Genomic DNA, 18,954 nt, shown 5'->3' on the forward strand with positions numbered 1-18,954 from the left:
CTGGCAGTCTCTTCCCAAATAATGACATTTGATTTTGTCTGGTGCTTTTTCTTTCAGTATGACAGGTGCAGAGGCGACAATCAATAGCTCTCTCTTGTTCTCACTTTCTCCCCTCGCCGTCCCCTCACCCCTGTCTTACCTCCCTCCCTCGCCGTCTACTCTCTCCTTCCGTCACCTTCCCCCTTCGCCGTCCCCTCGTTCTATCATCCTTGACTTTCAGCGGCACATATCTGTGGAAAACTAATGATAATGGACTTTGCTCCCTGATGTGGGAATTCTGCAATCAGCCACTCTACATGACACATGCGCTGATGGCCTTAATATTCTCAGACTTGAATGCCCCTCAAGATCATTAACAGCGAGGAGACAGAGCACACAAATAAACAGTTAACAAAGACAGAGTGATTCATTCTGCTAGCGATTGTGCTCTACGTTGACGTCCAAGTGATTCAGTCTGCAACGGCAAATACTCTGCATGTCCTACACCATGAAATACAACTTATGACCCTCATTGCATGTTGTCTTTGATTTCTCTTGCCTGTCTTTGCTGATTTTACGAAAAAGAAAGTTTAGTCACTAAAGGCGTGAAGCATCCTCTCCTCAGAGCATCATTCATTAATGTGTCTAATGCAAACATCTTGGGGTGACTCACTCTCTCCTACAGGGAGAGTGAGATAAATTAATTTATCAAGCACTGGTATTTTCGAAGAAGTATCTATCTTTGGCACATGCATAGAAGCACTCAGTCATCTTGACAATGTTATTATGCGCTTAATAAATAGAAAACAGAGTAAACAAACTCCTGAGAAACTCTTCCACTCATCTACTTTTATAACGTGGATAAGTTTGATTAAAAATCTGTGAAAGATTTTGCCCTTTAAATTGAATTTTCAAACTCAGATATGTTATAATATGTTTTAAAGGATGTACAAATGAGATGTTATGACTCTCTAATTTAAGTTTGCAATGATAAAGAAGATTACTTTTCAATTACTTTATGAAGTTTTTTGTTGTGGACAATGTGTTAAGCAGCAGAACACACGTGTATGTATGTGTGACGTCTAACAAATCTGTTGAATGTGCTTAAAACATATTGCTCATTTTTCTGCATTGTTTACACCCATCATTACTTGCTGGTGGTCTTCTTCTTCTTCATTGGCACATTTGCTGTGTTTCTTGGTGCATTACTGCCACCTGTAGTTCAGTGGAGTGATGTGAAACTATGAGCTTCAACCCATGTGTGTGCTTGTCTGTTGTGAAAGTTTTTACTGTCTTTTGAAGCAGGTCAGGGCCATTGAACACCTTAAATGGTGCAGGGGTAAGTCATACAATATTGCACTGCAGGAAGTAGTACTGTACTTTGCTATCGTTGATGATGATGAGAAAAAGGCTGGTCAGGGGTTCATGCTACAGCGACATAATGAGCCAAACACACCTCCAGGTTACGTCATAACTACTTTAAAAGAAAAGAACAAGACGTGGGCTTCAAATGATGAAATGAACAGCACGGACTCCAGACTCTCAGGGTTTGCTGGTCTGGGATGAACTTGGTGGAAGAGTGACGTCTGAGTGAATTCATCCAGAAAATGTAGGTTATATTTAGTTAAAAGGATCCCATGATCGTTTTGCTTTTTTAATCTCCAATTGTTTATTTGTTCTACGCTTTAATTTCAGAAACACCGAGAAATATATTTCAATAACAAGTCTGTTCAGTTTGATCTTCTGTATATTGTGGTTCAGCATCTTTCTTGCTCAAGGACACATGCACAGGAAAGGCAGAGATCAAACCGACAACACTACAAGTGAAGACCAACCTGCTTTTCCATCTGAGCTGCAGGCATTTAATTCATTTCAGTCGACTTTAACTGACTTTTACTTTTGTTGACGTTGTGTTTTTACCTGTTTTTTCAATGCATTTTAATTGAAACGTTGAGGGTTTATGCATTTTGAATGACCTCTGCACTGCTGTATAAAAAAAGTGCCTTTCCTTGCCTGCACTGTGTTTATATTGTTTATTTATATGGTGTTTATATTTCAAGAGACAGTTTGACAGTTGCTTTCGTTTAGCCTATCTCTGGTAGCAGGCTCTTATGAGGAACATGAGTGTAAAGATGATGAGTGCTGGTTCTGCGTCCAAACCTTGGAAGAGCTCCTGCTTCTGCAGCCAGGGGAAAAGAAGCTTGAGTACTGGGCAGAACAACAATCCAGCTCTCCACCCCAGTCACCGCCGAGCGGAGCCAGCATCAAAGCCAGCTGTCCCACTTTAATCTTCTGGACTGGTCTAGCGAGGATCCTGCCTGCCTGACCGGCCTGACGGTGTCATCCAACCTGAATTTCTTTTTTCGTCTCAAAGAGGAAGTGTGAGAATTGTGGTTGGATGCTTCTCCCAACTCCCTCCTTACACACACTTCTTTCTCTCTTTCTGTCATGCATCCTCAATCTCATTGTCCCATTTTGTCTTTAATCTCCCTGTTTATCACTCTCTGACACACACACACACACACACACTCATGCACATCGCTGGCAGAAGATAACGTTGGACCTGCGATCGCCCATGGGAGGAAGCGGGAATATGTTTGTGTGACGCCACACAGGAGTAATGGCAGCTAATCAGAGGCATCTGCTCCTTCATGGTGCCAGCATCATCTCAACACAAGACAAGCCAAACTGGTGCACGAGTGAAAAAAAACAAAGATATTTTTGCACTCTTCCACCAGTCCTCCAGCACATGGGCATTTTTGGCTTCTCCTTTGTTGTAGCTTTTCCTGTTTTTTTTATTTTTTTATTTTTATCAAGTATGGCTTAAACCATTGAATCTAAAAAACAAAACAAGGAGCCTCAGGCAGGATGTTATTCCTCTCTGCAACGCTCAAAACACATGTCCAGCTAGTGACAACTTATGTTTTGTGAGTGTTGTTGTCACTGTGCTGTTTGTCCTCTCCCACTGAAGATAAACATGTTGCCTGTGATCGAGGTTGAGAAGTTGAAATGAGGGATGAAGGAAAAGGGCAGTGGGGAAAACAAGAAGTAATTTGCTTGCCTCCCTGTGTCAGATAAGCAAAAGTAAGATTAACCTTTCAAAGAGTCTCAAGGATCCTGCTGGGAGAACAGACCCACTGGATCAGTCAGGGGGGAAAAAAACTGCAACAGCAAATATGTTTGGTATGGAGAAACAAATTCGCTGTTGCAGTTTAGTTGTATGGATATGTAATTTCTAGGAGACAGTGTTGCTGTAACACATAATGATACACAATCAAAGTGTCAACACAGACAATGCAACACAAGAGTAATATGAATGTGACTGGCTGTTTTCTTGCATTATTATTATAATTATGCTTATTTTTCTAACATATTTTTTCTGTATTTGATAATTGACAGTGAGAGAGATGAAACAAGGGTAAAGAAAGAGAAGGGTAGGACGTGCACCTTTCTGAATCCTGATAGATAGATAGATAGATAGATAGATAGATAGATAGATAGATAGATAGATAGATAGATAGATAGATAGATAGATAGATAGATAGATAGATAGATGGCTAGATAGATACTTGCAGCAGCACATCATAGCCAAATTTCATAACATTGTTTTGTCTTCCAGGTTTGATTTCCAAGAGAATACGACATGAAAATAAATCTACTTGAGAGCTAATTTGTAACCCTCAGACTTTAAAACTCCTTACCGGCACATAAACACAGGATTATGGGTAATGGCAGGAAGTTATAATGATCACCTCCAGCCCCCGATGTGAGTCCTCGGGCCAGTCCACGTTTCAGCACAGTCTGTGTGTAAGTTTTTGAAATGTGCTGCAGCAAACGGCCAAATATGAGTGAGAACGGCAGTTCTATCCAGGAGAGCTGAAACATGGCTCCGAGCTCAGATCATCAGTACATATGCCGGGTGCGCGGGGGGGGGGGGGGGGGGGGGGGGGGGGGGGGGGCTGTGCCTCCGCAGGCCAACATTGTTTGAAGTGTGCTTTGGGGCTTCTGCCAGGCTTTGGCTGTAACTGGGAAACACAGCTGTCCTGTGGCTGATAGCTCCAGAGGAACACAGCAGTGACTGGATGACCGTTCGTGTCCTGTAATCTGCTGGGGCAGGAGCAGGCAGGGTGCCGGGGGATATCACAGGTGAATTAGGGTGCAGAATAGGAGGCGGAGAGGGGGCACCAAAAGTTAAGGGTTGGTAGACTGAGCTTCAACTGTAAACGCATTGAGTTTAATGACCTAATAATTCATTAAGCCTTGGTGCAGTGTCACATCACAGAGCACAGATGGTGGTGAGCTGGGAACAGTGTCTTCCCTGCAGTTTTATGCTTTAATCTGGTAGGAAACCAATTATGCCTGACAGATTTAATATTACAAGATTGAGTCGGGTGAGGCACAATATAGCTGCTCCCTGTGCATTTTGACATGCCATATTTGTCATCGCATCCAAACTGTTCCCCACACAACAGTCAATATTTCCAGAGTTCAGGATATTGGATGGCGCATTAGCTGAAATGATCCTTCTGCTAGGAAACGCAATAAAGTGTTTGCATTAGAGAATAAAGGAAAAGTGAGATGTCACCTTCTTTAAACAGAAAGGTTGGATTTTAATATTTCCCCAGAGGATATCTGCCATGTATCTGCTATTAAATGCTGTTTAACTCATGTTTGTACACAGCTGTGCAGTATTACATGTAATGTTCTGGCTCTGTGATCCAGCACAGTGGATTTAAAATATAACAATGATTATTATGTCATTAGGTATGTGTTTTACATTTTTCCGTAGTTATATATATGTCTTCTGGAAAGTTTTCTTTCAAGGGACAATGAAGAGACATAAGTAAGTAAGACTGCGTAAGTGTGTGATTTGAGGGTGTTTACATTCGTATTGGAGGAGTAGTATAGGAGCTGTGGCCTTTCTTATGCAGCTTGTAATGCAACACAGTCTGGCAGGGTACGAGGGGAGCCTGCTTTAAGTACTGTGACTGATTTGGGAATTTGGAAACAAGCGAACAGGTGGGTGTGGGGAGTCAGGTGATGGGGAATGGCGGGAAAACAGTGTTGACTGCCGGGCATGTGGGTATCTGTATGAAGAGAGTTAGGACAGCGGAAAAGTCGAGCAGGAATGAACGAATGAACAAATGAGTTTGGACGATTCTGAACCTCTAGATTTACATTCCTCTACAGCAGAACGTAAGGAATAAAGAATGTAACGGTGTGGAGGTTTGCCGAAGTCGAAGTCGTCTTTTTTATTAACCATAACCACAATCTTTCTCTAAGCTGACTCAGGTGTTTAGTTGCCCCATAATTACCATAGTTTAATTGCAGTAACATCAATCTTTCACAAATCTTAACCAAAATGAAGCTTCAATCAGGAGGACTGTCTTTATGCTTCATTCATTCACAGTTCTCTCTTGCTCTCTCCCTCTCTCACTCCACTTCTTAATCAGCAGACTTCAGATGTCGCCACAATCTCAACCAGCCAATCACGTTGTCAAACTTTAAAATCTGTTTTCCTCTCTTCTGCTGTCAGCTGTCAGTGTGTATTGCTGCGATCTCTCCTACACCTCCAGGCCTCATATCCAGTTCCCAGGTGGAGCTCATCAGAGCCCACTCCACGTCGCATCCAGATCTCCAGCATTTCTCTTCTTCCCGCCACCACCGCCAGTGTCTAAAACCTAAGGGTGTTTCCTCTACTTCACACGGTCTCACCCCTTTCTCAAAGTTGGACCGAGGTCAGGTGACTGGTTCTTAAATCTCTTTGATTCCTCTGTCTGATAGTTTAGGATCATTGTGTCGCTGCTTTGTGCTGAAGCTGGAAGGTCTGTACTAAATGTGAACTAGATGTGAACACTCTCAAGCACACTTACTATAAAGCTGAGCGTCAGCACTTTCACCTGTAGATATTGTTTCATTACAGATCCAGTGTCCTGATGCAAAACTCACAAACTGCATTGTTGAGTGTCTGTGTCAGACGAAAACGACTGTAATAAACCTCATATCTTTACACCAATGAGAATCCTGGAAACAGCTGAGTGCTTTATCTTAACTGGTGGTCCAGAACGGCTGATGGCTACTATACTTTAATTTAGAAACCATCAGCTGCTTACTCAGTGAGATACTTCAGAGGCTTTCAGACATCTTATCATGGTAATAGCTCATATACCTCACCGTTTGACTAGCCAAGGCAGGCATTGCATTGTGTGTAATAAAGTCTGGTGTTAAAGCATCGTTATATAAAAAGATAACGAGCTCAGTCTTCTGCATTCCACAGCTTCTGAAGACGTGATGGATGAAAACATTTATGATTAGTGTCTGTAAGAGTTAATGGCTAGGTGCTGCTTGGAGAAGAGGTAACAGGGACGGCACCAGACAGGCAATTTTGTAACCACGAAAGCAAACATTCAATTCTTTCTCATCTAACTGCGTAATTTCAGGTGTAGTAGCATTTAGCATTTACCAATTTATTCACAGTTGAAGGTTTACTGTAAGTTCATGTTGAATTTCTCTGCTGTTCAGTCAGATCCTGCTGAAAACAGGCTAAACTGTGTGAAATCTGTGTTTTGTCAGTTGAAATCACAGTGAGGCTGCAGCATATGACAGTCTACTACACCCTCTCATTCTTACCTTACTGTGTATTCAGCCCATATTTGGACCTTTTGTTTCATTATTCAGTGAAAACCTGTAAATCACAGACCACTGTAACATGAGAGGATGTATGCAATTTTATAAAACCATGAAGTGTGGATAATAATGTTCAAATTTTTACAAACGGGTATGTCCTTCCTGCTGCCAAACGTATTGGTTTCTAACTAGACTTATGAAAGAAAGAAAGAAAAAAAGACTCCATGGCATTAGATATTTGAGTTGTAAGTCAAAGCCAATGCTTCAAGTGAAGGTGAACCAGTACATGTCCAGTATTTACCAAGAACAAAGTAATAAATGAGAGGAAAAACCCACTTGTATTTAATTTTCATACACGAGGAACACACTGCCTGTGTTGTGTGTGCATGGTCGCTGCGTCGCTGCTAAAACGGTTAAAAAATTGAACATTTATATTTGTTCGTGTCTGTGACATATTGAGATCCAGCTTGGACATTGAAATTATAATGAAATGTGCCAGTTTTATTCAATGTCACTTGTATCATAGCAATATGACTTTCAACAGGTCTTTTCCATCTTTATTTTTGCTGAGAACCGCATGCGTGAATAACAGACACTGAATCACCATAGACGTTCTGCAGCTGCCATGCAGACACAACTCTGACCCCTTTCAGCTATCTTAGAGCCTTTGGGGGGTCCTGTAACTGAAACCATAAGAAAATACTGCAGCATTTCCCTCAAATGTAATGAAGGGAAAGTAGACTGTGTAACACCTACAGAAATAGAAACACAAAGTATCAGCATTTCCAAACAAGTACAGTACTTGACTAAATGTACGTTCCACTGGCTCTTCGAGCTCCTGTCTGCAGAGTTGCTTAAGGTACATTTAATAAGCAGCAAGGTAATGATTAGTAACAGCAGTAAATTTAATGGATGGCTCTATCAGAGTAATTGCTTGGAAAGAACAAGGAGGCTATTTCCCAGAAGTGGACAGCAATAAATTTCTATGGATGGATTATGGCTTCATATGGACAGGAAAAGTCTAAGTGACGTGTTGTTAAGGAACAACAATGGCTGAATTATTTTAATTTCTATTTTGCAAACTGTTTTTTATTTATTATTTATTTAAGAGAAACTAAGTTGTAAATTTTTGTGTGTTTTATTGAAAATTGTTTTGCTAAGAAATGCAACACATACATATATTTTATTGCTTTAAAGTTATATAAATGCAAATGACAAAAGAGAGTAATGCTCTCCTTTTAACTCAAGCTCAGACCCAAGTGTCATACACTGATTTATAATTTAAAGAAGCCTCATGATTCCATCCAAGCCATCAAAGTCGTCAATGTGGTCACCATCAAGGACAAGATGGTGGTTATGATCTCCCTGCCCCTTCACCTCCTCCTCCGTCTCCTTCAGACACTGCAAAAGATCATTAATCTGAGCTTGTGTGTGCTTTTGACTGAGCTTCAAATAGGCCCTAACTGCCTCCCTGCAGTTCCTGCCACAGATGATTATCATTGCAACGATTAAAGCACTGAGTAATGTGTCCCCCAGGGGCCGGCACTGCCCGTCTCCTCCATCACTGCCACTGACCCTCTTGTTAGCCCAGTCCTGCCCAGTGGACAGGAGGAAAGAGAAAGTGCCGCCGGTTCTCTCCTTGCCAAGAGGTGGTTGACTCCTACGTGACGTGAGTGTATTAACAAGCCTTGTGGATTTGCTTCATCTCTGTCACAGTCCAGTTTCACTTGATGTTTCAATTTGGCTTCAAATGTAATCAGGTTTTTTTTTTCTCTCTCTTTATCTTGTTTTCTATTGTTGATTTGATTGAATTAATTTAATTGTTGTAAAGCAGAGCCTCAGCATCCCTCTTGCTTTCTGAATTGCTCACACAAAATGTTTTCACGAGCTGACTAACTTCTCAAACTGTCTCATTAACAGAATACTTGAGAAGTTTGTCATTACTCAGCAGCACACTTAATCATTTTTTTCCCTCCAAATCTGAGAGTGTGTTTTTTGGAGTGTGAAATCGCTCAAATGAATTGACTCTCATTTTTTATTTCTGCAACGTAATCGCCGCATAATGGGCTCAGAGCTGAAGGCGTGGATGCTAATTTCACATCAATTAATGCTATTCAGGGAGAACCCAATAATTGATTGCTGCTACACTAACACAACCTAAACATATTGCTTTCATTTTCAGTGCAATTAAGGGCTTGTGATTGTAGATCCCATCATAAATCTTAATCAGGAATCCTTGCATTTATAAATGGAAAATGAGCTCCTGTACGTATTTATATACCCCTTAATTCTGCTTCTTGAAAATAGAGAGTGACATCAGAGCTACGCTCAATAAAAAAAAGGGGATGAAACTGCATTTGAGACCAGACCAGAGTGAAACTTCCACCATATTAAAGTCAAGGTCTTTTAAGATGAAGAACGAGGAATAAAAAAAAAAAAACAACACCCCCCATGAATCTTTTGGATAAAATACATTTTGAACACGTCTATTCATCAGACCTTCATGAATACATTTTTGTGACCATACAATTAAAGTATTAATGCAGTGAATGGGCTTTGCTCTCCCTAGAATGTAATTTAGCAACACCTAGCTACAAGCATGTGTTAGCTACTTTCCATCCGACACTAAACCAGTGTTTGTTAGACCCCCAACACTACTGGACTAATAGTAGTATTAATAGTAATGACAAACACAGATTGTCACTTCTTGGCAAGGACCATTAACTTTGCCTGCCAAAATGACTGTCGCTACCAGGATTCATCAGCGCTGAACCGCTCCTCTGTAATTGAACCCTGGACTTCCTGACCAGACGACCTCAATCCGTCCGTCCAGCATCACATTGAGCAGTGGATCCCCCTCAGTCCACTGATGCTCACTCTGCTGACTCATCAATCACATCAAGTTGGCCGATGACACGACCTTGGTGGGTCTCATCAGCAGGAACGAGGAGCCAGCGTACAGAGAGGAGGTGCAGCAGCTGATGGACTGGTGTAAAGTCAACAACCTGCCTCTGAACATGAACAAAACAAAAGAGATGGCTGTTGACTTCAGGATTGCACGAAGCGACCACACTGCTGAACACCAGGGTACCAAGCCCATCTCCCACCCCTCATCCTCATCCTCTTCACATTTTACAGAGGGACTACTGAGAGCATCCTGAGCAGCTGCATGACAGCTTGGATTGGAAACTGAACCATTTCTGCTCGTAACACATCGGAGTCTCTCCTCCCTCCGTTACAGACATCTATACCACTCAATGCATCCGCAAAGCAGCCAGCACTGTGGATGACCCCGCACACCCCTCAAATAAACTCTTCACCCTCCTGCTGTCTGGCAAAAGACACCAAAGCATTTGGGTGCTTGCAGTCAGACTGTGTAACAGTTTCTTCCCCCAAGCCATCAGACTCCTCAATACCCAACACACGCACACACTTCCACACACACATACTCAACTTAACACCATTCCACTTCCTTTGCATTTTTTTTTTTTTTTGCACATTTTAGTTTGTTGCTTTGACATTTGGCAGCTCGGTGGTTTTACTCCTTTCTTCGTCGAGTTTGCATGGCTTCCCCTTGTGTGCATGGGTTCTCTCTCCGGCTTCCACCCACAGTCCAAAGACTTGCACATTAGGTTAAATGGCGACTCTAGGGTGCCCATAGGAGTGAATGTAAGTTGTTGTTTTTTCTCTATATGTCAGCCACACTGGTGACCTGTCCAGGGTGTAACCCGCCCTCGCCCAATGTCAGCTGGGATTGGCTCCAGCCCCCTCCTGTAAGGATGAGCGGTATAGCTAATGGATGGATGTTGACATTTTCAGCAGTTACCTGTTACGTACGGGCACTTACTTTAAGTAAGTGAGTAAGTTTTGGTTGTACATGTTTGCACACCTTAACTTTTTGTAGAACTGTCCATAGTTCTGTGTAGTTTCTTGTGGCTCTGGTCCATGTAGCACCTTGGCCCTGGAGGAACGTTGCTCCATCTCACAGTTTACTGTAGTGGCTGTATATGATTGAGATGACAGTCTATTCACAGTTCCGGTGTGAGAATGTCTAGATAGCCAGCTCCATGAATAAATTACACATACACTGCCACATACTGCTCCCCAACAGTCCCCCACATGACTGTCATGACTGTGATGCTTCCATCACTGTGGTCATTTGTGAGGGCCATGACACTGTGCGACAGAATACACGAGAGCGGCGCTCTTTCTTTGTCACTTGTGAAGTGCTTGCCATTGAAAACTGGCCTTGAATTGTGAATCTGTAAAGCATGTGAACTCCACAGTCTGCAGCAGAGCTGAATTGCATACATTGTCCAGACCAAATGTCTTGGACATGCTACTGAATGACAGCGTGCCTGTATTGGGCTTAAATAGCTTGTCGAGGAGTCGCACTGAATTGAACTTGTGGGCGAGTCAAGGATTGCATTCATCATCAAATGTCTAGGTTGAAAATGTTTTCAAAGAACCTTGGCTTTTTATCCGCATGCAAGAGTCAATTTGTTAAAAGGTAAAACTCAAAACTGTCTGTTTAATACTGTAGTTCATAAAATAGTGGCTGGGGCCTTCATTTTTCTTAACAATCAGCTGCCAAACAAACCTTTATTAGGTCAGGTCAGTATTACTAATTTTTTTTGCTTGTTTGCCACGTTAAAGTTACTGCATTACAATGTTAATACAAACTCAACACTTCCTGTAATTGTTTCAAATTAAAAGCCCTCTACAGTTTCAGTGGAATGAAACCCTCAATTTTCTTAGCAGGGATTTTATTGTGACGCATTTCATACCATATGCAGGAACAGCCTGACGGGATTAAAGGACAACAAAGCAAAATGGATCAGAATGAATTAATCAAATACCTAAGAGGAGTAATCCAGAATAACAGTGTTGAAAATAGACTGATTATATTGCATAATTTATTCAATTAAAGTAGTAGAAATATAAATTATATCAAACTGGCAGGCACCAGGAGTTTATTTGTTTTTGTCGACCACACCCCATTGCCGTTATTGAAGACGCAGCTTTCAAATGACTCCTGGTTTTTGTTTGAGAAAATCCATTATTCGCAATGATGAATGACAAACTGAACGATATGGTTTCTTTGGTCTTTGTTGTCTGATAGACTCTCCTTTCCTCTGAGGCTTGATGAATGGATGAAGCAACTAATGGAGAAATAGAATTTATGACAGATAGTCCACCTGTAATGATTCCTGCTCGGATGGTCTCCACCTGCCTTCATTTGTGATCCACAGCCGTGGTCTTCACCCGTCACTCAGATGGCGCACATTCCTCACGCCATCTGATGACATTCCTTTTGTTTGTAATTGAAACAGCGCTCACCCATGTTTCCTACATGACAGGGATTTACAAAGTGAAAGGTCAGTGTAAGGAGCTTTAGCCCTGCTTTTTTTTTTTTTTCTCTCAACCCCTTTGTTGATTTACAACCGCAATAAGCTCGCTCCCCCACCCAGTCTCACCCAGATCGATACCTGGCATTGACCCTGAATGCAGTGTTTGGTCTTCACAAATTGGCATCGTAATACATGCACATACTGGGGAAAGTGCTGGCTTGAGTGCAAATCCTTCAAAACTAAAAAGGGAAAACATCTTTAATACTGAATAATAAAAGAAAATTAACAGACTCACATCGTCTACTTTTCTTGCGTATTGAGAGCTTTTTTTCTTAATCAGGGCAGATCAAATGTGAGGACAAAAGTGAGTGGAAAACAACAGAGGCGCAGGGTGATGGGTAGATTTGTTGAGGAAACCTTGTTCAGCAGACTGTTTCAAAGTCATGGGCAGAGACCCTGAAGGACAGATTTAACACCTAGGAAGAAGAATGGGCATCTCTGGTGCATTCACTAACTGGGTGATGAATGAATTACAGCTCCTAAATTTAGCCAGGCAGCCTACCTTGAAATTGGGCTAGACTTCCATCTTAGAAGCACAGACAAGCTGCATATTACGTCAGAAGCCACGACCTCTATTAAGCATTAAGGAAAAAGAAAGATTGATGTCTGACCAAACATTTCATGGTTGCCAGAATAATATGTTTGAGATGGCAGTGTTGCTCAGACATTTGTCTGACTGGTCAGGGTGTCCCGCCAGCATCATTTTGTCTGAGAGGAGATCAAGCATCAGATGCCAATAATGTGTGCAAATAAAGTTTTAGGCGGGAAAATATTTCTCACAAGCTGTGCTGCTCTGGAATTAATTGAGTAAATGACCTCATTTATTTACAGGTCATTTGTCCCTACCCTCTGATATGCATAATCACCTCTTCAGCGGCTGGAGAAATGCCACAGATACACTGTCACAAATCACTGTTGAAAGTTAAACTAAAAAAAAAAAAAAAAACTAATTAACTAATAACTAACACTTTCATGTCGTGATGATGCTGTGGTAAAGGTTTGGTTAGGGCGCAAAAAACCACTTGGTTACATTGGGAAAAGATCATATGTTCAGTTAAAATTAGTATTTCCTCTTTGTCGTCATGGTTACAGTAGGTTATTAAGGTTATAGAACGATTGAGTTTCAGAAGAAACAATATTGACTGATCGGTTTGAAACAAGAAACAAACAGCATCCATCCATCTCCCCAAACCTTCTCCCTGTGCAGAGTGTCACTCTCTTCCATGCATTTATAAAGAGACAGGGTCAAAGACATTGGACTGTTCTCTAAAGTGATCCATCTCTAAAATAGCTCCGTTCAGCACGTCCCTTGACCACATTCAAACACTCACAATCTGAGACACAGACTGGTTCATTCTGACACTAGAAAAACCACCGAACACCGTGCCCTGGCTGTTTCACCCACTTGTTCCGCTGTGGCAACTGTGCACAATGTTCTGCCTTGTCAGACACCATATACTTTACACATCCATGTAGCTGCTGGTAAAATCCCTCATAAACTGCAGCAGCGCACGTCGTCTACATGCAGAAACCTCCATGTGGTCTGGCTTACGTTGAACAAAGGGGCTTTTAAAGATTCATATACTCTGAACACAAAAATGCAAAACACATACAAAATACGGATTGTGCTATTGCCTTACATTATGCACAGGGAAACCATGGCTCTGCCGCGTCATTACAGCTCTGGGGAATAGAAATAAATGCTCACAAACTCCAGGTGGTAGCAGTCACTGCTCTGCAGAGATGCATATTGGATTCACATTTTTAACACAGTTGAGTATTACGACCTAATTGACCCACTGAATTTGTCATATTTGTTGTAATTTATCATTCTTACTCGCAGTATTTAAGCATTTTCTACTTTATCTATTCATTCTTTTGTCTGTGATGTGATTAAATGCACAGGGTGACGAATCTGGGCACACTTGTTTTTTTTTAATCAACACTTTGATTCAACTATAATAGTGTCTCCTGAAATAGCACCTCTATGGCAGCATGCGTACCTGACCTTGGTTGTCGTGGTTACAATAATAAACACACAGACTGTACAGAGGCCGGCGTACCTACCATGGTTACTATAATAACAGTCATGGCTTGGTTAGGTTAAGGCACAAAAACTACTTGGTTAGGTTTAGGAAGGATCGTGATTTTGGTTAAAATAAGTACTTCTGCAACATTTGATGCTCTTTGTTGTCATGGTTACAATATAAACTGCTGGTTTCACATGGGAATTGAACAGTGCTCTCTTGGGTCATATTCCTGTGTTGTGTTGACCCATCCATCCACCATAACCTCCTCCTAACGCAGACCTTGTCAATTCTTTGCACTACATCACTTTACTTTTCCCTCTGTCATAATTACTACGACCGCTAGATGTCACCTAGCAAGAAAACGTAGCTGCTGGTCATAATAACCTGCCGTACAAATGACCTATGGGCTCGTTTTCATTATCCAATTTGAATTCCTGTTCAATCAGCCAACGACAACTGTGCACTTGGTTTAGGTGCTTTCTTTTTTTATCTTTGTCAATCAAGCAGTTTCTTTTCCCCCTTGAAAGTCATAACTGTGTTTTACAGTTTACAATAGTTGGGATGAAAATATTCCTTTTCAGTCTGATGTTTTGATGGGGATTTTTTTTCTTCATATTCATGTTCATGTTCACCGTCTCAATCTGCTCAGTTCATCAGAGAAGTCATTGATTCCTACTTTCCAAGAGGAAAATTACCTGCTGAAGGGGTCACCTTGATAAAAAATTGAATCTATTCATAAAAAACACCTCATCTCTTTCAAATCTATCCTACCGTAAATCCCCCACAGGGAAACCGTTCAGATGATTGACAGTAGAGAAGTGGACCGTTGGGTCATCTTTTGAAGTAAGGGAGAATTTAATTACTGTGCAAAAACCGCAGTGGCGAGAGAACCTGATTAGGATGATGCACAGCTTTCACGTAGGAGAGGGGACATGGAACAAAATGTAATTTTAAATGCTGATTGCCACTTAACAGTGAGGGATGTGTGACAAAAGCTGGAGGCAATTGAGGACACACACACACAAAATCAATTCCACATAGATCGACTGCCATACGCAGCATTGCCTGAGTGGATAAATTACCGCAAAAAGGTTTTATAACTTTTATTAACTGTTGTCTTTTTAAGCAGAGGGTGAAAAGGACGCTGCCAGAGGCTCCTGAAATTATCAAACAAAAGAGCTAGCATTTTGCCTTCCTGCTAATGTAAATTAAAAAGACTAGCTTGAAACATAACTGTTGCATGCGTAGTACAGTTTCATATCTCTATGTGGGATCGGATTTGCATAGTGCTTTAAAAAAGGTCCCATATTTTACACTTTTCCTGTGTTTTATTTGAAGTGTTGAGCCAGGCGTCTCTCTGGCACTCTAGCAACAACAGGTTGGTCAGCCCATCAGAAGAGAGGCTCTGAACCTCTCTCCCGATTGGCTGACTGTTTGAATGTGTGATCTAATAAAAATAAAGCAGATTTCATGTAAACACTCAGAGAAACTGAATCTTGCAAGGTTGGATGGCGGGTCCAGGTGGGCGGGCCTTGGGGCATGATTGAGGCAGTGACTGCTATGTTGTGACATCACAAAGTTACAGGAAGTCCTGATGGCTCGTTGTACGACACAGTTTCTGAATACAGGCTGTGTGCATCTCTCTGTGGACTTTGAGACTTTAACAGTACTAATATAGAACTTAGACCTGCTTCATAATCACAAAAGAAATGGAAATCTCACTTTATACAATATGGAACCTTTAAGTTATTTCCCCCCTTATAAACACTTTACATGCTGTGCTGATCCAGAATAATCAGAAAACATGGAAAAACACAGACTTGACAGTTGTTTTGAGTTGCCTTCAATCATGTTTCCTTTTGCATCAATTCATAATTTCCCCCAGACTGTCTGACATCTATTTCACTGAGGTAATCATGGAGCTGTACATTCAAATGCAAATAAATAGTAATTTTCGTGCTCAGCCCTGAGGACGTGATGATGCAAAGAGACAAAATCAAGAAATACTGAGTGAACAAAGGTTCTCCTCTCCGAGAGAAGTGTTTCCATTTATTTGTTCCTGTTTCCACTGAAGTCAGTCAATGCATCAATTAGAAGTGAGAGAGCACTCCCAAAGATGTGTGCTGAGGAAATATGTAATGCCGCGATGTCATTCACATCTACACATTATTATAAGGCGATTATATTTATATGAAAAGAGCTACAGACGCAACAGAAGTGATTTGGAAACCACTATGGAAACTCCAATTTAGAAAATCCAACTTAATGCTCTGAACTTCTGCTTATCTTCGCTTTCTTGAAGCTAAAATACAAAGCGGTCCAGCCAATGGACGAGACTTTCATGACTTTAATCATATTTAAAGGCTGAAGAGGATTAAGAAAAAAATATTTAGAGCAGATTACTAACAGAACTCTTCATCTGGATCCATTTTCTCACACGTCAATAATTGTCATCTTCAAAGTCCAAGGCCGGGGTGACAGCATGTCACATGGGAAGTTTTTAAATTGGTCAAATCATAGAATTTAAGAGGAAATCTCTTATATCAATCTGTCGCTCTTCACAGAGAGAGCCAAGAGTGATTTTCTTTCTTGACAACAGTTGGGAAAGACTTATGTTCAGACTGTCATGCCATTAGGTTTAATCTGTCAGAAGCTAAAAGTCAATTCAGTTCTCCTCATTGTCCTTCCCTGTGACATCAGAGCACTGCTGTAGTGTCTTTTGAAAACTTGTGAGCGGAAGAAATCACATGTAAATGAGAAAGTTTTGATCCTTGAAAAAAAAAAATAATAATAATAAATACACCCTTAAATTGACTGACAGCATGGAGTATACAGACACTCTAGCAGCTATGTGGTTATTTAAGCAAAAGTCAACGTTGGCGTCAATTTGGCAGCACATGTGTGGCATTCACAACACAACCAAATATACAAACGCACTGCAAATACAACACAACGTAAGGGTTTCCAGGGGACACAAAAAAGTGATTGTACACACTTGCATGGATGTATACATCCATATGCACTTATTGTTCAACGCTTTTAACTTCAAACTTCGCAAAGCAATGAATCACAAGTGCGTTCCAACCAGGTTCATTGTTATTGATGAAGATGTTTCCTGAATTTGTTTGCGTTTTGTTTATTTGCATGTGTTTTCTTATGTTGCAGTGCAATGGGCTCTTAGGGCCACAGTAGTTTAGTGGTAATTAACAAATGTTAGCATACTGACAGGCTAAACTAAGATGCTGACCATGGTAAAAGTACATCAGAGGCTGATGGGAAGGTCACGCATATTGCAGAAACTAAAGTATTGGACCAACTGAAATTTTAACCCGATGATGGCCCTGGACCAGGAAGAGCACGGGCAGAACTCGTGGTCGGGGACAGAAGGCTGAGGCGTTTACCAGGGCAGAGACGAGGCAGGATGGTCAGGGACAAGCAGAGCCGCTACCAGGAAGTCAGTCCGGAGAAGAACGCTCTGGCAATGCGTGAATGAACCGGGGATGCATAAATACTGGCTTAATGAGTGATGAGATGCAGCTGGGAGCCTAAGGTGGAGGTGATCAGGTAGGTGGGGGTGAGACGGAGGCGGGGTAGGTGGAAAATTATTGAAGCCACAGGTGAAGGCAAAGCAGGCTGTGACAGAATGAGAGTGCCGGACTTCATGTAGTTGTTGAAATATTTCACTCAGAACATCAAATGTCAGCTTCATGCTGGTGCTAAAACCAAAGTGACAGGTTCACTCAAGTGAGTCGGTTTCATCCTCTGGGAACCATGAACGTCAAAATTGTACAAAAGTGAATGAATGTGCCATCCAGTAGTTGTTGAGACATTTCAGTCCGGACCAAAGTGGTGGACTCACTGACTGACATGCAGACAGTGTGGCTAATAAGTCAGACTTATCAACACATTTTGTACAAGAGTTGAAAATTAATTTGTTGTACTATGAGTTAAGCTGCTATTTTGGCAGTTTTGGTTGTTTACCTACCACTGCTTGTACGGTTCAAATTTTGCTTATACCCACTATCAGAAATAGACAGACACAGAGCCTCAACTTTACCTCCTCCAGAATCCAATTTACTGTTTCTCTCTGTATAAATGTGTTTTCCTGTTGAAATGGACAAAAAGCCAAACCATGAAAGAGAATCTCTGCTTCAACGCAGGAATGGACTCGGCCAGTACTTTAAAAAAAGAAAAATCTACTTTCACACTTTGTTTTGTCTCTCCTCTCCTCTTTCTTCTTCTTCTTGTCATGAAATGGTAAAAAAAACAAAAAAAAACTTTCTGTCTCTTCACTGCTTGTGAAGCTTGTTGGTGTGTCAAGCATTCAAACCTGAAGATAAAAAGAAAAAACATGGCTGTCTATGAATCAGCAATGTGTCAGTATGTGAGTGGACAAGACAGCCTCTTCATGCTTGGTTAGGTTTTCACTCTCATACTCAGTAGGGCAGAAGGTTATACCCACAGGCCTTAAATCACATTGGAAGGGTCTTTCTTGCTCAGCAAGGTATTGTCTTTATCTTGCGAAAGTTTTTTTTTTTTTTTTTTTGTCCTTGAAAAAGAAAAATATTAAATGTGTCACAGTCAAATAAAACAAAAATGACAAAAAAGAGGAGCAGCTCAGGGCGGTTAATCCTGGTTGTGGGCACATCAGCAGCACCAAACAAATGTATAATGATGAAAAGATGAGCTGGTAGTCCTTGTTCCTTTTGGTGCTTTGGGAAGTGCCATACTCGATTAGACCCTACATGTCTGCCTGGGTATTACGGCTGACATTAAAAATGCTGTTTTCCGTCTCTATCACTGCTTCCACACAGCCGTGACTCATCAGCACCCCCACAATGCATTGTGACCGAGCCCCGAACACTCCCCCAAGAAAATCCCTCCACTGGCCCGGAGCGACAGCAAGT

This window comes from Seriola aureovittata, chromosome 5 (assembly GCF_021018895.1).
Source record: "Seriola aureovittata isolate HTS-2021-v1 ecotype China chromosome 5, ASM2101889v1, whole genome shotgun sequence".
Lineage (NCBI taxonomy): Eukaryota > Metazoa > Chordata > Actinopteri > Carangiformes > Carangidae > Seriola > Seriola aureovittata.